Below are 22,527 nucleotides of genomic sequence, written 5' to 3'. Positions count from 1 at the left end.
TTTTCATTTAATTCAGTCCAGTCATTCTCTGTGTTGATCTGAGCTCAGACAGTCAAGTGGGTGCCCCCTGGTGCCCCCAAAGACAGGCTTCTATTTTCTGTCTGTGAACCCACTGCCCCACACTGCTCTGGAGCTGCGGCCTTTCTGGGTGCAGCACCACGTGAGGAAGCACCTAAACTTGCCTCTTTGGATTGTTTCCACAGCACATCAGCCACCCTAGGAAGCCCGTCTGCTCTTTGCTGGCATCTGGGCCATATCACCTGTGCTCAACCCTGTCGGAGGGACGCAAGCAGGAAAGGTGGGCAGGACTGGGCATCTGTCAACCCAGTCTGGAGAGGGGGAAGGGGCAGAGCACTGGCTGCCCAGTGCGGAGTCAGAGAGCTCCTGGTGGAAAGTGGGGTGAAGACAAGGAAAGATGAGGAGCCTGGCTGCCTCCCTGGCCCACCAATGGAGACGAAAGTGGGAGATCTGTTCTCCCTATCTTAGTCCCATTCATGACTGATTTGGGATGGATCAGTGGGAAGGCAAGACCACTCACTTCCCCTGATTCCTCTAGCTCTCATGGCCACCAGTATAGACACTTGGAAGACTAGGCACCGGCAGCCATGCTTAGTCCATGCTGCCTGCATCTGGGACCAGGGAAGACTGAGCAGGGAGACAATACAAGCAGACTTGGATCTGCCATGGGCCTCAAAGGGCAGACGGGAAGGGAGCTGATATAGACACCATGCTAGGTGCTTTGTTTATGGTGTCCTCTCATTTAAAACTGGCTACCCCTCAAGGCAGGCATTCTCATTCCTCTTTTACAAATGGGAAAACAGAGGTTAACTAGCTTGCATAAGGTCACACAGTGAGAAAGAGGCAGCGCTGAGGTCTGAAAATGCCCAAGTCTGTCTAGTGTCAGAAACCACAGGGCTGGGTCCATATCTACCCTCTGGGTCTGCCACCCATCTGCCTGGAAGAGCAAAGTAGTACCACAAGCAAGCCAGCTCCAAACACGCCTGCTTCAGGAGCTCCAAAGCACCTGGGGCTCGTTTCAGCAATGCTGAGAGGACCTGGGCTGGAGGAGTGGATGGGTAGCAGAGTCCCAGGCTAACTCTCTGAAGGTTTCCAAACACCCGGCATCAGCAAGATCTCGGGGAGGCATCGGGGCACTGAGCTCCACTTCCTCGAGGGGCACACCAAAGGGAATGGTCTATCCAGGCAGAAGCAGACCAATGGCTGACAAGGAGTCCCCAAAATCCAGCCCATTCAGGCCAATATACCAGGGAGTGGAGTCCATCTATCACATGTTCTGTGACACGGCAGCCCTGGCTGCTTCATTCCAATGGCCCTCAGCACTGGCCCTTCTCCGCCCCTAACGTCACCCCACAGAGAACCCTGATTAAGAAAGATGTCAAATAGCTGCTTTAAGTTGGAAAGATGGACCAGGCTTCCTCATACATCCCCTAAAAGTTTCAGGGTGGAAGGAACCTGGGTCAGAGGAAACATGAATGACATCCCCATAGGACACCCTGCATCTACAATGCCAAACCCAGAGGAGCTCTGCGGGCCAGAACCACCGGGAAGGACAGACTGAGACTCCTGTGGCCTTCTGCCCCCTTGGCCTTCCCAAGGCCCCTGGAAGCTGCCCCCTTATGCCACCCCACCTTCTCTGGTAGGCCTGAACCCGCTTCGGGTCCATTCAGCTGACTCAATGAATATTACCAAGTGTAGACAAGGGAGATGCTGGGATCAGCTGGAGAAATGGGGTCCCAGAATATTGAGGGACACCAGAAATAGGTCCCAGACTATTGAGGGACACCAAGTCAACAATCAACCAGAGGGCAAGACAGGATGACTTCAAGAGGCTTTAGAGAAGATTCAGAGAAATTTTTCTCAATGGCTTTGAAAAATGAAGAGTACTGAGAAGTGAGGACTAGGAGGTGGGGCACAGGAGCCAAGCTAAGGCAACACCCAAGCAAATGTCAGAGCAGGCAGGGACAAAGGACAGGCCCTGAGGACAGAGATAAGCAGGGAAGGTTATCGGGGGGTCAGATCACAGAGGGCTGTATTGTCAGGTGGGGCACATCACCCTTCATTCTATAGGCAATGCAGTGCCACAATGGGCTGGCGATGCTGGCATGATCCTACTGGTATGTGAGGGCAATTACCCTGGGGGCAGCATGGAATAAGTGGCTGGAAGCAGGAAGAGCTGATGGCTTTGGTGCTACCAAGAGAGGAGGGTGGGACTAGGGGAGGGGCTGCAAGACCAGCAGGAATGAAAGAATGAGATCCAGGAAGGTGGCCTGGCAGCACCTGGGGTTTGGGCCCGAGTCGGACAGCACACTGCACCCGATGTCCCAGACGTCTAGCTCTGCACCTTGGTGACAGGTTTAAGATTATACAGCCACCACAGAGAAAGAAGATGCAACAAAGTTCCTCCCATGGTTTCTCTCCTCTTCCTGTGATGTCCCACAGGCTCAGGGGCTCTCTTTCTGGCAACTAATAACACATTGACACAGGCTCAGAGACAAGGCAGCTCTGAGGCCCTGCATCCACTCTCCCAATTCTTATGTTTGGATAGCAACAGCTGAGAGAATGGAAAAAGATTTTTAAGAAGAGAGAAGGGAAGGGCAGGAGAGAAGTGGATGAGACACAAGAAAAGCTATCAGTGCATGCAAGTTAAAAATCTGAAGACTAGATCTGTGCTATTAAACAATTTGCTATAGTTTCTGCCTAGCTGATTGTCTGCATGTTTGATGAGTCAGGGTGGATTCTATTACACTGGGAGATTAAGCAAATAAATGCTAGCTTTTGGAAACACATTAAAATGTGGGACTATGAAAATAAAATTATCTAGAAAATTATATTAGCAATTCATTAGCTGCAGTGAGATGTGCAGCAGGCCAAGGGGATCCGGCAGCATCCGAACACTCTGCTCTCTCCCACGCCTGATAACAACATAACACGAGGGATGAAAAGCAAGCATAGGTCCTCGGCTCTGTCATTTACTTGCCCTGTGATCCTCAGCAAGTCACTGAACTTCCCTGGGCCAGAGTATGCCCCTCCCTCGCCACACTGCCCATGGTTGTTGAGAGCATCAAATGAGCTACCACGTGAAAAAGCTTTATAGCTATAAAGTGGTAGCGGAGCCAGTGCCAGCCCAGACGATGCCTTTGTCTGAATTAGAAAATCACGCTTCTTCCTCTGGGCAGACACAGATCCTCACCTGGGTGCACAGCTCTAGCGAGCAAAGTGGCTGGATTCCAGCCTCCACCCACCTCAGCTGAGCATGCCTGCACAGGGACAACCCGGCCCCTGCTCATGGCAGCACCACACAACACACGAGCCTAAGCTGTTTTACTGAATCTGGGCTGCTTCTTCCGGGAAGCTGACCCCAGAGAAGGCATCTTGGCTGAGTGACAGCATTTAGTACCCAGTGCCAAGAACATCTTCCTCTGAGTCCTCATGATACAGCACGTAAAACCATGTTGCATTTATTTTTGACATTCAGCTCTGCCTACTGGACTGTAAGCCCTCTAAAGCAGGAACTATTATCTTTACCTTTATAGAGCACGGGGCCTGGCAGAGAGTAGGCACTCAGTGACTTCCTGGGACATTAAAGGAGAAGGACCTATGGGGCAATCACAAAGTGTAGAGGGGAGGGGGAAGTCATGGTACAGAGAGACAGACGGCTAGAGCTGGGGAAGCTGAAGACCAAATGTAGCCATTACTGAGAGCTTCCAAGAAGACTCTTCTTGGAAATGAGTAATGCAAACTGGCCCGCAGGCAGCTGATCTCTTTGGGTCCACTCATGTCCATGTGGTAGGCTAGATATAACTCCCCGGATCTGGCTCCAAGTCAACTCTGCTGCTCAGAAGTGAAGACTCAGAGACCACAGAAGGTCCAGTTTCCCACATCACACAATGAACAGTCAGAAGACCCCAGTTCTGGCCCGGAGAGGCGGCCCTTTCTGGCTTCCTGACCCTGGGCAAGGCAGCTGCTGCCCTTGGCCTCCTTTCTTCATCTAGGAAACAGTATTCGTAACTACCCTCCCGTTTCCAACACCGACTACATAGTGCTGTTATGAGGCAACTAACAAGCGTTTCTGAGTCTGTAAATCCTGTGTGCTGTTTTCTATCAATCTGCAAATTTCAATGTCAGTCATAATTTATATACATAATTTAGCCTTGGCCCAAGAGAATAATTTACCAGGTCAAAGACTAGCACTTCCTCTGCTCTTCTGTAGAAAGAAAGGGGATCTTACTCAGGCTGGACTCCCAGGGTGTCTTCGGAAGTGAATTAGGACTGCGATGAGGGAATGGGTGTGTCAGGTTGAATGAAGCTGAAGCGTGGCTCCAGGTAACGTGGGCAGGGCACATGCAAATGTACCTGGGCCCCCTTTGCATCAATTCTATGTCTGGAGGTAGTGCCCACCCCACCCCCACCCCCACAAGCAGCACAGCCAGTGCTGGCTGCACAGCATGTACTACTCACAGACTCCCAATTTAAAACGAGTTTAATTTTAGCAAAAAGAATGGTAGAAGGCCAAGGCCAGGGTGCAACCGGAGGCAGGAGGGGTGACATAGTTCCAGAGCCTTTATTTCACCCAGGTGATGACTGGGTCTGAAATTATGAGACACAAAAACCTTCATGTTTACACCTGTACCATTTCCATACCAATTAGCTCTTTAATAGAAAGGAAGGAACAGGATTGGAGGGGTACACAGCTGGAGACATTCAGGTGCTACACCTTCTTGGAGCAAGGCTCTTATTATCTCTAGATATAAGTGGTTTCTTAATCAAAAGAGCAGAGGGATCTAAATATACTCGGGCTTTTTTTGGTAAGCAGGCGGTGACTGCTATGCGTGCATGTGCTGAAGTGTGTTTGTGTCCACACACGTGGACCACGAATGGGCTTCTCATGTCCAACTCCCCCAACCTCACCCAACAAAGGAAGAGCTGCTTCCCTTGCTATCCCACAGGCTCTTCTCCCCAGAGGAAGAAAATATCATATTTAGGGGTGTGTGAAAATCCTGATTGACACTAGAACTACCTCCCACCCCCACTCCACTCGCAAACCCTTCAGGAATGTCATTCTACTTCCTCTGACTTCCAGATTTCTCTTTTCTAGGACACCATCTCCAGCCCTTGGCAGCCCTTGTAACCATATACCAAAACCATCACTGAAACTGCTACCCTTCGTCCTTCCCTACGCCCCCGCCCCCATCACTGTTAAAGACAAGGTTGAGATGCATCATCCACTGTGCAGGAGAAAAAGACACAGAGAAGCAGCCTTGGCTGACTCACACCAAAGGCAGGAAGGCTCTGTCTGCATCTCAAGAACACCGGAAGGGTAGAGGTGTGGGGGAGAGGGACGAGGAGCAGACAAAAAGGAACCAAACACGCAGCCCATGATATCAGCAGAGGTGCACCCCCCACACTTATGACTCCCCTTGTTCCATCATCACTTAGGGACTTTGCAAGGGACTATTGGAGAAAGAACCAAAAGCTCCCCTTCTGGGCAGAAGTTGCAGGACCATTTGGGACAGGCGTCTGAACTTCTCAGAAAGCTAGCTACATGCACGGCGAGGGCCCAGCCCGCCCAGCCCGCTGACCCCTGGAGTGATGGCTGCTAGAGAGTGAGAAACGAGACCCCTGTTTCCTTTATGGCCCGCTGCCTCTTTTTGAGGAGAGGTAGAGAAGGCTGAGAAGTCACATATTGGGAGGCTTGCCTCAAACCAAATTAGCAGGAACCCTGTGCATGGATGCTTGTCTCCTGCCTCCAGTCACTTACTGCTGGGCATTTTTAGTCATGTGCTCAGTTACATCTTTCCAAACCAAGCCAGGAGCTAAAAACCTCAACCTTTAGCCTTCTTGTCAACATCAGCCTTGTCAATTCCAGTCTACTTGCCCAACCCTCCCTACTACTGTTTTCTTTCTTTCTTGTCTGCTTTGAATCTTGGAAGGCACCTATATATGTATATAACCTTTCGTTTTCACAAAGGAAATGGGGAATGTTATGGTTTCCTATTGGTTAGTCCAGGAAGCAGAGAATTCTTATGAATAACCAAAAAAGGGAGGAGCTGGAACAGCTGATTTAAATTTGTTTTAAAACTAAGCCACGGATGGGTGTGTAATTACATGTTTCAAAGCACACACACCTCAGTCTCTTGGGGAACGTGGACACACCCTCAGGCAGCAGATAGCAATGCCAGCTCCCGGAAAACTGTGTATTTGTTTAGCAGTGAGCCGCAGGCACAAGTACATTGCATTCCTCGGCACCTCCAGCTACAGTAAACCAATGTGTCCGCTCACTAGCTCATTAAGGTGCACTCTGGACACGGGGGATTTATTGAGACCTGCACAATAAAAGTAACATGAATAGATTTGTTAATTTTGTCAATCACGCCAACAAACCAGGCAAGAGGGGAAGAAGCTAGGGAGGGGGCAAGAAAAGGAGTGAAAAATAAAGGAAGGGGGGTAAAAAGGTGGGGGAAAGTTGAGTTTGGTTTGCCAACAAGAGTAAACGGTTAAGATGGAACCGAATCTATGCTTTGCTGCCTAGTTACAAGACCACCTTCCCAGCTCCATCTGCTTCCAGTCAGGACACAGCTTTACTTCAGGCCAGCTAGGACACCCTTTCTAGTGTGTACAAGCCCTTGGCAGGACAGGTGTCAAGGGCAAAATCAATTGCGAGATGATGAACCAAGGCCTGCATCCCTGGCAAGGCCACAGTGACGAGATCATGCTCCTCGATCCCTCTTGCTCTGCATGGGATGCAGAGCTAAGGAGTGGAGGATGAGAAACCACACTGAGGAAGAAGCAGCCTCCTCCACCTCAGGAGAGACTAGCTGCCCCTTCTAGTACCTCTCACCCCACAATCCCTTCCCATTCCAGCTTCTGGACCCCTTCTAGACATTCCAGAATGAATCCAAACTTCTGCCACAAGAGCAAGAAGAGGTAAAAGGAAAGGCAGTCTCTCTCTCTCTCTCCCTCTCTCTCTCTCTCTCTCTGCATGTCTGTGTGTGTGTGTGTGTGTGTGTGTGTGTGTGTGTGTGTAAATCCAGAGAGGTATGCAGCCCTCTGGTCTGTAACTTTCAAAATGACAGCAGGACTAGGGCAAAGGTCACGAGGTCCAAGGCCTTAAGCACCTCTGCCAGCTGTGGCGGTGCAGCCTGGAGCCCGCAGGACGCAGGCCTGTATAAATCAGCAGTAAGCAGCACCCGCTGGGGGTGAACACAATGGGCCCACGCGGGGCTGGGCAGCATGACAATGGGGCCCAGTCAGTGTGCAGGCCCGGAACAAATGTGCCCTGGCACCACGGGGCCCCCATTTGTGAAACTAATTGGCCTACGATTGAAAAATTGGACCAACCTTAACAGCCCTGAGAAGAGAGGGGAGCCCACAGTCACCTAACTTATCCCAGTACTGGGGCAACCTGAAGCAGAAGCTTCTCCCAGGCGGACAGAGAGGTGCCTTTGAGATGAGACCCGTCTGGGGGAAGATGGCTAGGGGATGTCACAGGTGGGCTTCATGCCGTCTTGAGGGACCTACTTCTCCTCCAAAGATGAAGAAAAGAACTAACTCTCTCAGTTTCTCTACACTGCTTGTTCAGTAGGAATAAAGATCAAAGGAGAGAGACAGGCACCTGTCTACCCTTTGGGTTCCCAAAGTCAAAGGGCTCCCTGCTTTCCTCATTTTGGGGGTAGGTAGGTGAGTAGCAAATAGAGCTACAATGGGTTCCTTCCTCAGTCCATCCTCCCTGGCATGTCTTCAGTGCTGCCTCTGGCAGTGGTGGGAGGCCTGCAGCTCTCTGCAAGGCTGCATGAGAGCTGGACTGTGAGAAACCAGGGTCCCTCTGTCTCTTAACTCATCCGGTCTGGGAGGCTTCCAGGCAAGAACCCCTAATGTGTGTGGTGGGAAGTCAGGATGGCATGTGAAAGGATAGGCCAGGGTACTCATCCTGCTGCCTGTCCTCTTGCCCTATCCTTTCCTGTGACCATTCACTACAGGCTCCCAGTTGAAGAAGGGTAGAAGAGTGGAAAGTACCGGAGTCTTTTGAGCTGGAAGACCTGTATTCGAGTCCTGGCTCAGTGACTAAATTGCTGTGCACTCTTGGGTAGGTTACTAAACCTCTCTGAGCCTGAGTTTCCTCTTTGGAAAAATAAAGGTGGAAGTAAATGATTCTTAAAGGGTTCCCTCCACTCTAGCAGTCAATGGTCCTCGGTCTACAGAAGAGGGTGCTGGGAGACTGAAAGGTCCTTTCTTTCGTTGAGGTGTATTTTAGGCACTTCTCCTTCAAGTCTACCTCAACAGCCTCCCTTTAGTTAAAGAGAATCTTGAGGTTTCAGTGGGAACCACCATCTTAGGCTCACAGAGGGGCAGTCATAGGTAAGGCAAAGAAAAGATCTAATCCCGATTGAGCATTTGCTAGGGGCCAATTGGGTCTGTCATTCCGAACCCTTCTCAGGCAGCCCTGTGAGACAGGGATTTTTAGGAAGATGGAGAAAGCCACTTGAGAGAACCTGCTATGCCCTTTCTCCCAAGAGATCACCAGCTACCTGCTAGTACCTCCAAGAACTGGCCATATACCCAGAAGGGTAATTCTTGAGCCTCTGGGTCTGAGGGTACCTGTAAACCTCTCTGTGCTGGGAAAGGGCCTGGCTGATGGGGTGGGGAGGGGGAGCAGGGGCTTCCTCTCCCATGCCCCCAACACGGGGGTGACAGGAATGATAATCAATGACCTGGCACAGAGGGTGAACAGAGAATCAAATCCTCTGAACCCAGTGGTCTCCGGTCCTTAGCACAGTGCCAGTGCGTAGCAGGCACTTATGTTCTGAGCAGTGTGTCCAGAGCTTCATGAAAGGGCACAGAGGTTCCCCCTGAAATGAGACCCAATTTCCTTATTTGTACAGTAAATTATCAGTAGGTCTCTTCCATCTCTTGTACTGTCAGAGGTGGATTTAACAGCGGGCGCACCAGGCGTGTGCCCTGGGCCCCGACTTCTGAAGGGCTCCACAAAAACCCCAACTTTACACTTTTTTCTAATGACACCATGTATTTTTATTTTCCCTGTCTCTCTCTTTTTTTTAAGGGGCCCAATATTTTCTTCTGCGCCTGGGGCCTTAACCGACCTTAATCCGCCTCTGTGTACTGTGCGTGGGGCATGTTCTAGAGACTCATTGTCTCCAGTTCCAGGTATCCGAAAAGTCATATCGAGGCCCCTGGGGAGGAACTGGGGCCCTGAAGAGGGGCTTTTTGGAAAAAAAACAATGAAGCTGAGGTCTTATTTAAAATTTCCTGTAAACCCCAATGTGTTCCAGAGACTGTGAGATGAAGGCAGGAGGAGGCCACATGGAAGAGAAGCGACAGATGAGAGGAGACAGGCAGAGGCAAGACAAAGACCCCGAAAAACAGAATGGGGTGGGGAGGGGGGTGGGACTAGGGGAGACAGAAATTCAAAATAAAATGAAATACTAATGGTTTCAGAGCCATTTAAATATGTGACAAATATTGGCAATGAAAAGAAAACCTACCCCATATAAATATAACAAAACCAAACCAAAAAAAGAGAGAAGGACGTATTCATTTTATTGACATTTTAATGGTTTTTCTCCTTTCCCTCTCAGAAGATGATTACAAATTAAACAGCATTTAAATGCTTTTTACTGTCAACAATTAAAAGCAGGGCTGTGAGCCTGAGAGCGCATGGCCATTCATTCCCACGGTAACCAGGGTATCTGAGGCAGTGCCAGGCCTTCCCGTCCTGTACCATACACAATGGCCGAACACGGGGAAGGGTGTACACCATTAATTTTGCAGGACATTCAGAAGCAAATTAAAATATAAAAAGCTCCCACACAAAGGTTAATACTGAGAGTGAGGGCAAGGCAGGTCAAGCTCATGGAATTAAAAGTCTTAGCAACAGCAGGGTTTAAGGACAACCTGATCACACCTGTCTGTGGAGAGAGAGACAGAGACAGAGAGACAGACAGGGAGATATGCAGGAAGGAGGAGGTGGTTTTCCTATCAGTTTATCTAACTGATAAAGAACAGTTAGAGACCCCAAGAGCTTCAGGCCAGAACCCAGACGTCAAAACTGGCCATAGAGAGGAGAGGGGGACAGACACACCAGCTGCCCCACCCTGGGCTTCAGCTGTGGGCCCCAGTCCGCCAACACTCACCCACGTCCACCCTGCCGTACCTGCGCCACGGCCTTCCCTACGGGATCACAGGATCACCTGCTGATCTTAATGTCACTCTGCTCAGTGGAAAGGATTTCATCATAGGGCGGACCAAAGGAACAAATGTAAGTTTTCAGAAATTGACTCTGTTTTTTCACTGTCCACACTATCACTACCAGTTGTGGCCCAACTCCTGCCCACCCAGGCCGATACCACTAATACTCACGTCTTTCTGAAAGGCTAAAACCCAGTCTGTGTTTCATCCCAGTAAATTTTATTGCTACTTAGTCAACTCAGTTTGGGCTCTAAGAACCAAAATCATTACAAGACTCTTTTAGAATAATGAAATTATGAAATATCACCCCCAGGATAGAGGGGAGAAAAGAAAGGATTAAAGAGAGTGGATGGGGATGCCTATGGGATATACAGTAGCTACCAATTTCCTTTTCCGCTCTTCAGAGGGGAAGGTGGAAAGCAACAGAAGTGAGCTTGCTACCAGGTGGAGAGCGAGAGGCTGGATTTAGAAGCAGCAGGTACGTTTCTGTACCGTAAAGTTTAATATGCAGAAGGGACGACAGAGAAATAAAAGAGACACGTCCCCTTTAAAAGGAAATATAATTTACAGTGTGCAGCCAGGCGGCCCATAGTTTCAATCTCGTTTACTATAGAGAAAACTCTGCTAGCTGTTCTCTATCCCACAAATCCGATTTAATCAGACAAGCCAGCCAGCGTGGCTTGGAGTAAAAACGGATAATTAGTAAACAGAGAGCTACTCCAGTGCTTCATTGGCATTCGAGTTGGGCTACTGTGTCGCATTTAAAATGCAGTCTGATGAAGTTTACAAAATCAAACCATTTGTTACTCCTATTGAAGAGGCTTCAGGCCACTTGCAATTAAATTGGAATTAGTGCTCAGAATGAGACACAGCAAATTCATACTAAAAAGGAATCTGACTTTGAGACATTCGACTTCACTTCGTTTTCTGTGTGAGCGTGTGGGTGGGTGTTACTAAAAGACTCCTTGCTCACCCTGACTCTGCAGGGCTCCCCGACTTGGTGAGCTTGGCCCCCACAACCTGCCACTCTCTGAGCTAGCTGTGCTGGGGGCAGGGGGGAGGGGAACGAGGCAGTGGGGGAGGGGAGAGAGCTGACTCGGGAGCCAGGCCCTGCATTCACACCAGGGAGATACTGTACTAGGGAGAATGTGCCCACAAAGGACCATATGGCTCCCTTCTGCATTAAGCCTTTGGATAAGGGGATGGAAGGGGGCGGGGAAGCTGCCAGAAGGCACACTTCCAGGGGGCACTGGCCCCGCCCACCTCAGACAGCAGGCTGGCAGCTTGGGGAGCAGGGGGCACCTTTTCCCTGTTGGCTGGTTTCCTATGGCCCTCCTGCCTTCCCTCCCTCAAAAGCCTGTGCACAGGGAGTACTTCTGTCACCATGGGCACACTCCTGGCCCTGTGCACTGCCCAGCCGGGCAGAAAAGTTGGGCAAGCTCTGCCCTGGCAGGACTTCTTAACTTAGAGTCCACAAAACCTCCAACCTGTCCAGGGTTAGGATTCAGAGCATTGGTGAACTTGAAGGGGGAAAATATTACATTTTTATTTTCACCAACCTCTGAGATTTAGCCTTTTTTTAAAATGCCATTAGTGTCCCATTTTTCCCCCTTCGCGCCTCCCCTACTTTCATAGTCATTTCCCACACCATTGTCTATGTGTATGGGTCCTTCATATATGTTCTTTGACCAATCCCTTCACCTTCTTTCAAACAGGCCCCACGCCCCTCCTCCCTTCTTATAGCTGTCAGTCTGTTCCACGATTCCATGCCTCTGGTTGTATTTTGCTTGTTAGTTTGTTTTGTTTATTAGATTCCCCTTGTAAGTGAGATCATATGGTATTTGTCTTTCACCAACTGGCTTATTTCACTTAGCATAATAATCTCCTGTTCCATCCATGCTGTCACAAAAAATAGGAATTCTTTTCTTTCTGCTGCATAGTATTCCACTGTGTAAGTGTACCAGTTTTTTGATCCACTCATCTACAGATGGGCACTTAGGCTGTTTCCAGCACTTGGCTATTGTAAGTAGTGCTACTGTGAACATAGGGGTGCATAGGTTCTTTTGAATTGGTGTTTCAGGATTCTTAGGGTATATTCCTAGCAGTGGGATTGCTGGGTCAAAAGGCAGTTCCATTTTCAATTTTTTGACAAAATTCCATACTGTTTTCCACAGTGGCTGCACTAATCTGCAATCCCATGAATGCTTTAGCAGTTTCTTCAGTGGGGAATGGAAGCAACAGAGCAGTCCCATTACCTGTACTTGTGACTTGGTCATCGATGTTTTCATACTGCATTGGGAATAATGTTGTGGTTATCTCGAAATATTTATGCAAACCATAAATATTCAAGGAGCTTCATAACAGGATAACAAAGTCACACATACACCTATTACAAATGGTTTTTAAAAAATATTTTGGTATCTATGTTTCAACCTTCCATTTATAACCATATGTATTTTACTTGATATATTCAGAGAAATTATTCTGAGGAGGAGTTCACAGGTCTCAGCAGACTTCCCAAAGGGCCCTATGACACAACATGTTAAGAATTCCTGATCTAGGGGCCTGGGGAGAGAGAGGAGAGGTATTGTTTAATGGGGACAAAGTTTGGTAAGATAAAAAAGTTCTGTGGATGGGTGGTGGTGACAATGATGTGATTGCACTTAATGCCACTGAACTATACTCTTAAAAATGGTTAAAATGGTAAATTCTGTGTTATATATATTTTACCAAAAAAAAAAAAAAAAAAAAAAAAAAGAAAAGAGCCCTTAGACTGGACTGGTTGCAAGTTAATTGTACCTCTCCAATCCCTCTGGCTGCCCAGAAGTATGTAGACTAAAATCCAGTTTCATTCCTTCCCCACTTTTCCACTTGCAGTGAAGGACAGAGCTGAAGGCTCCGGCTCCCAGGAAGCAGGGAGCTCTCCTGCTTGGGTCCTGGGGGAGGGCACTGCAGGAGGTCCAGGCTTGTCTCCCAGATCTGACACCAGCCAGCCTTGAGCAAGTCACTTGACATTCAACAGCCTTTATGGCTTCCTTCTCCTCATCAGAATGAAAGCCGCCTGAGAGCAGGGACCTTGTTTCTCTTACACACCTCTGTATCTTGTGGATCTGACAGGTGTCTGATGACTATCGACTGGAAGGAGGGATTCACGAAAGGGCAGATGAAGGACTAAACAAAGGAATTTTCTCTCTCTAGACCTCAATCTCATCTGTGATATAAAGACGACAGGCTCTATGACCCTTTAGAGCTCCTGCAGTCCTCAGGGCTCGCCATGCTCCCTGCCTACTGCCCACACCTTCCCCCAGTGTGCAGCCATCACGCGATTGTGAAATCTTTCTGTCCTGTTCTTGCCCTTTGAATTACCTTCATTCCTCTCTTAGAGTGGCAGTACGTTTACTTCCCTGGGGAAACAGTCCTGGAGTTGTTTGCGGCACCACTCATTCACTCACTCATTCAGGCACCTAGCATTTCTTGAGTTCCAATTCTGCACAGGGATGAAATGCCAAGGCTACGATCTAAGAATACACTTCTTCCCCCTACATGTTTAGTTGCAAAAGTATAGAGCTACCCTGTCTGGTGCGGCTCAGTGGGCTGGGCGTCGTCCCGCAAACCGAGAGGTCACCAGTTTGATTCCTGGTCAGGGCACATGCCTGGGTTGCAGGCCAGGTTCTCCGTTGGGGGCCTGTGAGAGGCAAAGAGCAAAAAGCCAAGACTTCAAAGTCAGATGGAACCTGAGTTCGCATCCTGCCTCTGCCATTTACTTATGAGCTATATAACCAGATGCAAATGTCCTAATATCTCTGGGTCTTGGTTTCTTCCTCTGTATTAGTAATAACATCCACCAGGCAAGGTGGCTGGGAGGATTAGAGATAATATGTGAAAAGCATCTACCACAGTGCCAGATGGTAGGAAATCGACAAATGGAACCATTTAGAGCAGTGACTTTCAACCTTTTTCATCTCATGGCGCACAACCTAATTACTAAAATTCTGCGGCACACCAAACAATATACTTTTTGCTGATCTGACAAAAAAATAGGTATAATTTTGATTGAGTCACACTGGATGGCTACTGTTTTGTCAGCTGTTGTCATTTTTTTATTTGATAATCTAAGTGCCCATGACTAAATAGTCAGGTATTGCCTGTTTTAAAACTTCTTGCGGCACACCAGGGTGCCTGCCACCGCACACCAGTTGAAAATTTGCTGATTTAGAATGATTCAGTGGACTGGGTTAGTCATAGAGATAGGCATGTAAATAAGTGGACTGTGGTGTTTAAACTCAGATACCATGAACTAAAAAGCCCCACTCCAGGAGGTGCTTGTTTATAGAGAACACTCCGGGCCTTTCAGCACCAGTAAGCAATTCCTCTCAAGTGCTAAATTTAAACCCCTTACCACCCTCAAGTTCTCTCACCAAACATCCCTAGCATGCCCTTCCTTTTCGTACTTCTTTCTCCATTCAGTACATACTTGCAGGCCCATGTTTCAACTACCAGCTATCTCTGTAAAGGACCCCTGAACCTTCTTGCCTATTTTCCTTCCAAAACCCTAACCTTGATCAGTCTAACTCATCTCCTTCTCCACTCCTGAAGCTGTCCTCACATGCAGCCTCAACTTCCCATGCACTTAGGAACTCCTGAACCCACTGTATTCCCATTCCTGCTTCCATCTTTCCACCAAGACCAAAACGGTTTGCTCTGAGAGCCAGTGACGCCCATGTTACCAAACCCAAAGGACATATTTTTCTAGTCTTTCTCTTAGGAAACTTCGCAGCAGCATCAAGACTGATGACTACTTTTTCCTTTTGGAAATCTCTTCCTTTAGCTTACATGACACCACACTCTGGTCTTCCCTCTTATTTCCTCCAGGAACTCCTTTTCAATCTTTGTTGTGGGCTGTGATTGTTTTGGAGGGGTATAATATGTTGGGGCTCCTCTGAACTCTATTCTAAGCATACTTCTCTTTCTACAACCTCTTGTTTTGTAAACCTACCTACTTCTAGGGCTTCAAGGATCTTTTTTACTTATTTTTTATTTTTTTGAGAGTAGCTCCAGGGAGCTCTTCCTAGCCTCTGTTCCTCAGCGGTCTGTCCCAAGCATCCTGCAAGATATTTAGTAGCCTGTGACAAACCTCTTTCTGCTTCAACTAGCTTAAGTGGAATCTGTTCTCTGCAGGTGAACCCTGATGAATACAGGTGCATGTGGGGACCATCTCTCAGAAAACTAAGGCAGAAGACATGGTGCCTGACCTGCAGCAGTGCAGTGAGGCCTAATCATGGGGTACTGGCACTTCCCTGCCTTGGGTCTGCTTAATCCTAAGGTCTGGGGAAAGGACTGGGCTGGACATGGCACCTTGTAGCCCCAAGAATTGGGCAAGGAGGGAAGCAATGGCTAGGAATTGATCAAGGCCTGCTATGGGCTGTGTGTGAGTAGTGGATTCTCTGTTACCAGGTCTAGCAGGAATCCAAACTCCTCACTTTGCAGAAGAAGAAAGTAAATGATATGACATATTTAGAATAGTAGGTGTTAAAGAAATTTAATTCAACCAAGTAAATTGAACCATCTAATTGGTTTTATTGAACATTCATGAATAGGGCAGCATCCCATTCAGTAAACAGAAAAGTGCTCCAAAGATCATTTATATGCTGATAACTGCAAAATATACATGGTCCAGTGAGTCTCTCTCTTCTGAATTCCAGAAGTAACTCCATATCCAAATGTCTCCTTAACAGCTCCTCACTGGATTTCACACACACCTCACTACTCTAACGTCAAAACTACTATCTTCACAGCAACAAGAAAAGAGCTCTGCTTCTTCTCTTGTGTTCCCCACTTCAGAAAAGAACTCCACCATCACCCAATCAATCGCCCAAGCAAGTAAAGGGGCCATCATCCTTGATTCCTTTCTCTCACCTCTCACAACAGAGCAATCACCAAATTTCTCCAGCCTCATGAATATCTTGGTTTCTTCCCACTTCTTATCCATCCCCACTGCAACTACACTGGTTCAAGCTACCATCATTTCTTATCTAGATCAAGGCAATGTTGTCCTAATGATTCTTCCTGCCTTCAGTTTAAACTCCTTCAATCTATTCACAACCATATAGTCAAAGTCTTATTTCTAAAATATAATCTGATGTCACTCTCCTGATTCAGACTTTTTAAAGTCTCCCCACCACCCTCTGGAAAAAGACAGAACTACTTAAAGTGGTTTTCAGGGGCCATTCACAGTAATGCCATTCACCTCTCCAATCTCAGGTCTTGGTCCCGTTCCCCACTCCTGTTTTCAATGCCATGAACTCTCCTTATTCTCTCCCAACTCTAGACATTTACCCACATTGACCTCAGCCTGGCTTTCTTCCCTTTATCACCCATGACCCCATGTTCTTGACTTAATAACTTAGATGACACCTCTTCCTGGAGGCCTTCCAAGTCCCCATCCAAGATGCAGGCCTTCATGTGTGCTCTTGGAACATCTTATACCTCCAACATCACAACATCCTGTGTATGACTTCTTTACTTCCTTATGTGTCTCCCTATAATGCATGAGGATGGGAGTTTTGCCTTTCTCACCACTGTATTCCCAGAGCCTAAAATAACTACTAGATACATAATGGGTATTCGATAAATATTTCCTTAATGTCTAAATAAATAAATACACAAAAATCTAACCTATTTATACCTCTGTGGCAAGTTATAATTTCTAGACCCAAGACTTTAATATTTGACTCTTAACAACTCCAAGTAAACACACCTCCTCTCTACCCTCTCCGGCCACCCGCCACCAGCCCAAATTCCATGTGAGCTGCAGGTTTCTGGGCCTGTACGTTCCTATATCTTGACCACATATGGCTGTTAGTTGTGCACTTGTATCCATGGGCCTTTGAACTAGGGCATGGGCTCTTCTGAGCTTGGCTTCTCCTCCCTTACCAGGAAGTACTCATTCAGGTGAGCAAAAAGACCCAGACATCTGTTTGTCAGGGAGAGTCATTCGCATCAGTGGCGGATCCAGAGCTTTAAGTGGGAGGGCTTCAGAAGAGAGTTACCACATATTAATTACTCTGTGGCCAAAACTATGAACTGGCAGCCAACAAGCACCTGCTGTTTGGGACCTGAAGTCAAACCTGCATCTCCTCCTGGCCACGGGCAGAACATGGAGCCAAGGCTGCAGATGCCTCTGGTCTCTGGTGCACACTTCCTGCCTTCTTCTCCTCTAAGACCACAGCAGACCCTCAGCTCCTCCTGCGGTGCTCAGGCCCACAGGCTGCCCAGTGCCAGGGCCCTCTCTGCCCAGGAAACGGGCTCCCTAAAATCACACCCTCGGTGGGTTTTTATCCCTTTTCAGGTGGTGATTATGTATAATATACTATTCTGAGATTCGATTTCTACAGCAGATAGAAAACCCCTAAAACAGAGCTGCTAATGGAAATGCCAAAAGCCGTGTCCACTAACATGCACATAAATTGTGTCCTCCAATACCATGCTGCTAGGAAAATAAAGATTGATTTTTCTTAAGGAGTTGAACAGGCTTTTATAAGATTTGAGTCCAGTATTGTTCTTGGCCCTGGCCAAAGACCCCAGTTCTTGAGGCTCTAGGGATGACTGTCAGGGGTAAATTCAGTGCCAGGTCTCCTTGTAAGCAAATATGACAAGACAGGCAGCCCCAGACATACCAGCTCCCAGGCAAAGGTGCCCTGACCCTGCTGATATCCATATAGATCCCTTCCTTTGTCCAAACACCATGCTCACACCTACTTCCTGATTTCTTATCTCTCGGGTCCAAAGAACCTTTAAAAATGAGAACGATAAGCATTCTGTCATCTTTATGCCTCTTTCCTCACTGTGTTTTTTTTTAGGCTAGTATAAGTGGCTATTGAGAAATTGGAAAACATTGCTGGTACTTTCTGTTCATTCTGGTTAAGGTGATTGTGGGCATTCTGCAGAGTAATTCAAAATGTTCCCATTTGAGTCCAGATGGAAGCACTGTGGGGTTTCTGAAGCCTCTGGAATCAGTGTCAAACAAAGGCAAGCGGAAAAGATCCTATCCTTCAAGAGAGGCCTACATCAGCATGGCTGCCCACCACCCCTCCCCCACCACCATGTTGTTTCACAAGTGCTTTCCATGCAGGAAACATCAGATACAACCCTGCATGGACCTCTTGTGGTCACGGACACTTTTCATAACATGAGTCTGCGCTTGCTACTGGTTCCTTATTCCTCCCATCACTGCATGGGGCATATGTTCCACACCTTTCCCCTTCCCCTTTCCTTCCTCCTCCTCGTGTCACTCATCACAGATATTTTTCTGAAACAATGCCTGTCGAGGGGAGATGGCAGTGTCCTAGTAATGCCAGCACAGTGAGAGAATGCTACAGGCCACATCTTCATCTGAGGTGCCTGGAGAATAAAGCAGGAGATGGCCATGAGAACTGTACAGGCTTCCGATACAATGAGAAAGCACAATCCCCAAATCTGCCAACTACATTTTAGCAGCCTGTGCACTTTGGGTGGCCGAGTCCTTTGTTCAATATATACTTAATTTTAGAAAAATCAACTTATTTAATTTCTGAATAGGTAGGATCTGGCTTGATCCCCCTAAAGAAGTTCATTCTCCAAAGGACTGAGGCCCCAACAGTGGACCAGTAGTCATGTACATTCTGCGCAGAAAGGACAGAGTGTTCATATTAATTAACATCTTCATAGAAGGAAAACTGTCTCCAGGGAGGATCTGTTTGCTTATTCTTATTTACTCAGTGAGCCTAAATGGATTCTGTGAAGGAAAAGGAGACGATGTAGTGTTTGGACAGAGACTACAGAGCAAGAAGGAGACAGGGTTGATTGTTCTGCTGCATGGGGCCGCTGTGCAGAAAAGGGTGCCACTGAGCACTGTGACTATTACAGATATCTTCTGTCCTGTGTATGTCTGCAAGTCTTCAACCAGGGAAACTGGGGACCACCTCTACCTAGAAAATGTTTATGACAGAAAGCCCTGCACCACCCCAAACTTTCTAAGTGGTGGTTGTGGTCTGTGTCCCTACCACATCCCATTCAGTCCTTATAACTGTCCCCGGATGGGAACCATGTGACGAATAGCTGGATTCTTGATTGATTGCTTTATTTATGTACTAATTAATTATCAGTTCACTTCATTAATGGGTGGTTACCACAGGCAATAAAAAAATTAAAATGCTGCTAAAGCTTTTCTCTCACTTGTATTTATTAGACACCTTTATGAACCTGCCACTGTGCTGCATGTGGACTGGAGGTACACTGATGCATCAGACAGATACAGTCCCTGCCCTCCTAGGGGTTCCATCTACTGACAGAGACTAACTTAAACAAATGACTACTTACAAGAATCTCAAGATTGAGAAGGGATCAGGCCTATGCTTGCCCCTCATACACTCTTCTTGATGAATCAGAGGCTATAAAATGGCATACTTACACAGACACACACACACACACACACGCACACACACACACACACACACACACACACACACAATGCCCTGTTCCAATATACACAGTAGAGATATGAATGGCTGCTATTCAGGGCTGGGTCCTGGGCTATGTCATTACAGAAGAGCAGGCAAGCAGTTGCTCAGACTTCCTAGTACTGGAAGTCTGCTTCTGCCTGAGCTGATTTATTCCAAGGACCATCTGGGCACAGAGAACAATGTGCTCTCCTATCTGAATGACCGGCCGTATTAGTCATACCCTCTTAATGTGACCCCTTCGTCCCTAATCTTCACACTTTCCTTCATTCTCTTTGACGGAGGCCAAGGACTGGCTCTCTCTTCTCACCTCTTCTTAGGCCGGAGAAGTTCGCCTGGGATACAGAGCTCTGCCCTCATGCTTGTGGGTAAAGCAGTCAAACTTGGACAGACTTCATGAAAAATGACTTGCAGTCCCAAACCCCCATAACCACCCCTCTGTCCTGGCCCTGTATGCCCTGGTTGGATGTGGGGATAAACTCCCCCCGACAGTGCTTACTTACCCCAGGCTTTCCAGGGCTTCCAGGTCCCAAGCCGATGGACTTGAGAGTTAGTTCGAGGCAGTTCATGTCCTAAAAGGTCTCACTGAACTGGCCCCCATTCCACTCTGATAATCCACACCCACCCCAGCACATCTGCACATGGTTCGTACAACATCCTCGCATCCTTATTCACACCTGCCTTAAACAGTCTTCTAGCTGTTTAACACAGGGAGCCTCGTATCTATTTTATCTTCAAGCTACAGTTCCTCCAGAGTAGGGGAGAAAAATGAACTTCTACTTTTTATCTCCCTCTTGGCCTAGCACATACCTAGGCCCAGCGTCACAACTTGATTTTGCAGTAGGAGTGAGTGATCCAACACAGAAACCTCGAACCTCTGGTTGAAATAAAGAGACTAAGACCCTGCTTCCTCCCTCCCCTAGCACTCTACCCAAAGGCCAGGCTTTCCTGGGGATGGGAAGGAGCAGCACCTGCACAGACCCCTAGTTCAGCAGCATGCATGTGCTCAGGGGTCTCCTTTTTAGAATTTCACTTGGATGCTACAAGTTGCTGTTTATGTTTATGACCTGTGGGTTTTGTTGTTGCTTTGTTGTGTTTTGTTTTTAGTGCTTAACTACAAAGAGTGAAGAAAAAAAAAGAATTCTGATTCATGGGGATGTACCAATCTTTAACCTTTCCTTCCCCACCGGGCTCCCAAGAGATGCCCCCAACCCCACCCCAACCCCCCGCCCCGCCACCATGTTGTCTCTACCATTCAAATGAGGTGGGTCTAGGTGTATCTGCCACTCTGCCCCAACCCATCTCTCTCTCTCTCTCTCTCTCCCTCCCTCTCTCTCTCTCTCTCTCTCTCTCTCTCTCTCTCTCAGCTTTTACTCTGTCTCACCTTGTGCCAAGACAAAATTGATGGTGATGAGCAAAGGAGATAAGAAAAAACTCAAGCAGACGATTAGCTGGATTAGGTTTATGGCAACAGGCAGCAAACTCATTCATTTCATGTTTTGCAGAATATAAAGGCGTTAAAACATTTTAATTTTAAATTCTTATCATTGAATTCACTGCTTTTCTCTCGCAATGATTTGTGTTGCTTTTTAATTTTTACAGTCTCTACAGAAGCCAGATGCTACTGCCTAAGGACAAAATAATAAAAACCTACTGCAGTCATGAGTTACAGAGCAAAAAAGAAACAGGCAGTTGACAGAAGTTAATATCTCAATCTAACAGTGCTGCTTTACTAATGATGCTTTGATATGTGTTTATTTAGAAAGGTCTGATCTTGACCTTGAAGGCAAACTCAACCACAAAGTCTTTATGAGAAAAGAAAAAGACTTTATTTATAGATTGGCTTTATGTCAATCACTCTGGCAGCTGGTCCCAAAATGCCAAGCCCCTGGAGGAGGGCATAGAGGGAGAGTGGGGCACATGTCCCAAATGAAGTGTTCAGTGTGGGAGGGAAAATAGAAGAAGGGGTTTTAGGGAAAGTGGAGTCCAACTGGGGCAGGGCTTCCTTTGGAAGGAATCGGTTTGCTTATATTCCCTCTAGAGAGTAAGAGAGAACCAAGCGTGAGTAACCTCAGGAAAGAGAGAGATGGCAAAGGGATGGCGCATGTGAGGCAACAGGACCAGCATGAAGTCTCACCTCTGTGCGTCTTCCAGGAAGATCCACGCAACAGGGCAGGTCCTTCTCTAAGAACTTTCCAGAACTGCACTGATGACCAACCATCCAGTCCCCCCAGAAGCTGGAGGATAGACCTGTAATCCCTGATTCCACAAGTTTTGGGATTGCTCCTTAGCCTGCCAGCTTCTTCTTTCCCACCCCAGGCCACGGTAGTAGTCTAAGGAGATTGCTGGGGTTTGAGACTGCCCAGACCTGGGTCATCGGACTACCCCTTTGCCCTGTAGAGCCCCCACCTGTCTATGGGAACTCCTGCACCAGGTCACACCTTCAAGTTCTTCCAGAAAGAAGTCCTCTGCACCTGAGGCCCTGCACTTCTGTCTGCAAAGCCTGAGGACCCGACTGAGGCTGAGGCCCGTCTCTGCTGAACAGTGCCCTTTCACCCCACACAAGTGTTCTACCTACTACGCTCCAATCCCCCATCCGCCCTAGGTGCACCCTGCTCTCAGGGTCTTGGCAACTACTCCACACCAATACCACACCTCCAGCCCAGACTTCTCTGTTGAGCCCCAAATCCACAAATCCAAGTGCCCTGGATGTTCCACCTGCAGCTTAAACTGCTGAACCCGAAACCCACATCATCTGCTCCTAAATCTGCTCCCATCCTGGATCTTTGTCTCAGTTATTTAAAAA

General features: G+C 47.7%; 1 protein-coding gene across 1 annotated transcript in view; it reads right to left on the bottom strand.

The window, feature by feature from the left end:
* ZBTB16 (zinc finger and BTB domain containing 16) overlaps positions 1–22,527 on the bottom strand; it is a 182,940-nt gene that overhangs the window by 8,718 nt on the left and 151,695 nt on the right. The window lies entirely within an intron of this gene.

Source organism: Furipterus horrens, unplaced genomic scaffold (assembly GCF_987537825.1).
Source record: "Furipterus horrens unplaced genomic scaffold, mFurHor1.1.pri manual_scaffold_2, whole genome shotgun sequence".
Lineage (NCBI taxonomy): Eukaryota > Metazoa > Chordata > Mammalia > Chiroptera > Furipteridae > Furipterus > Furipterus horrens.
The sequence above is the reverse complement of the archived record's forward strand: the minus strand, read 5'-3'. Positions and strand labels throughout refer to the sequence as shown.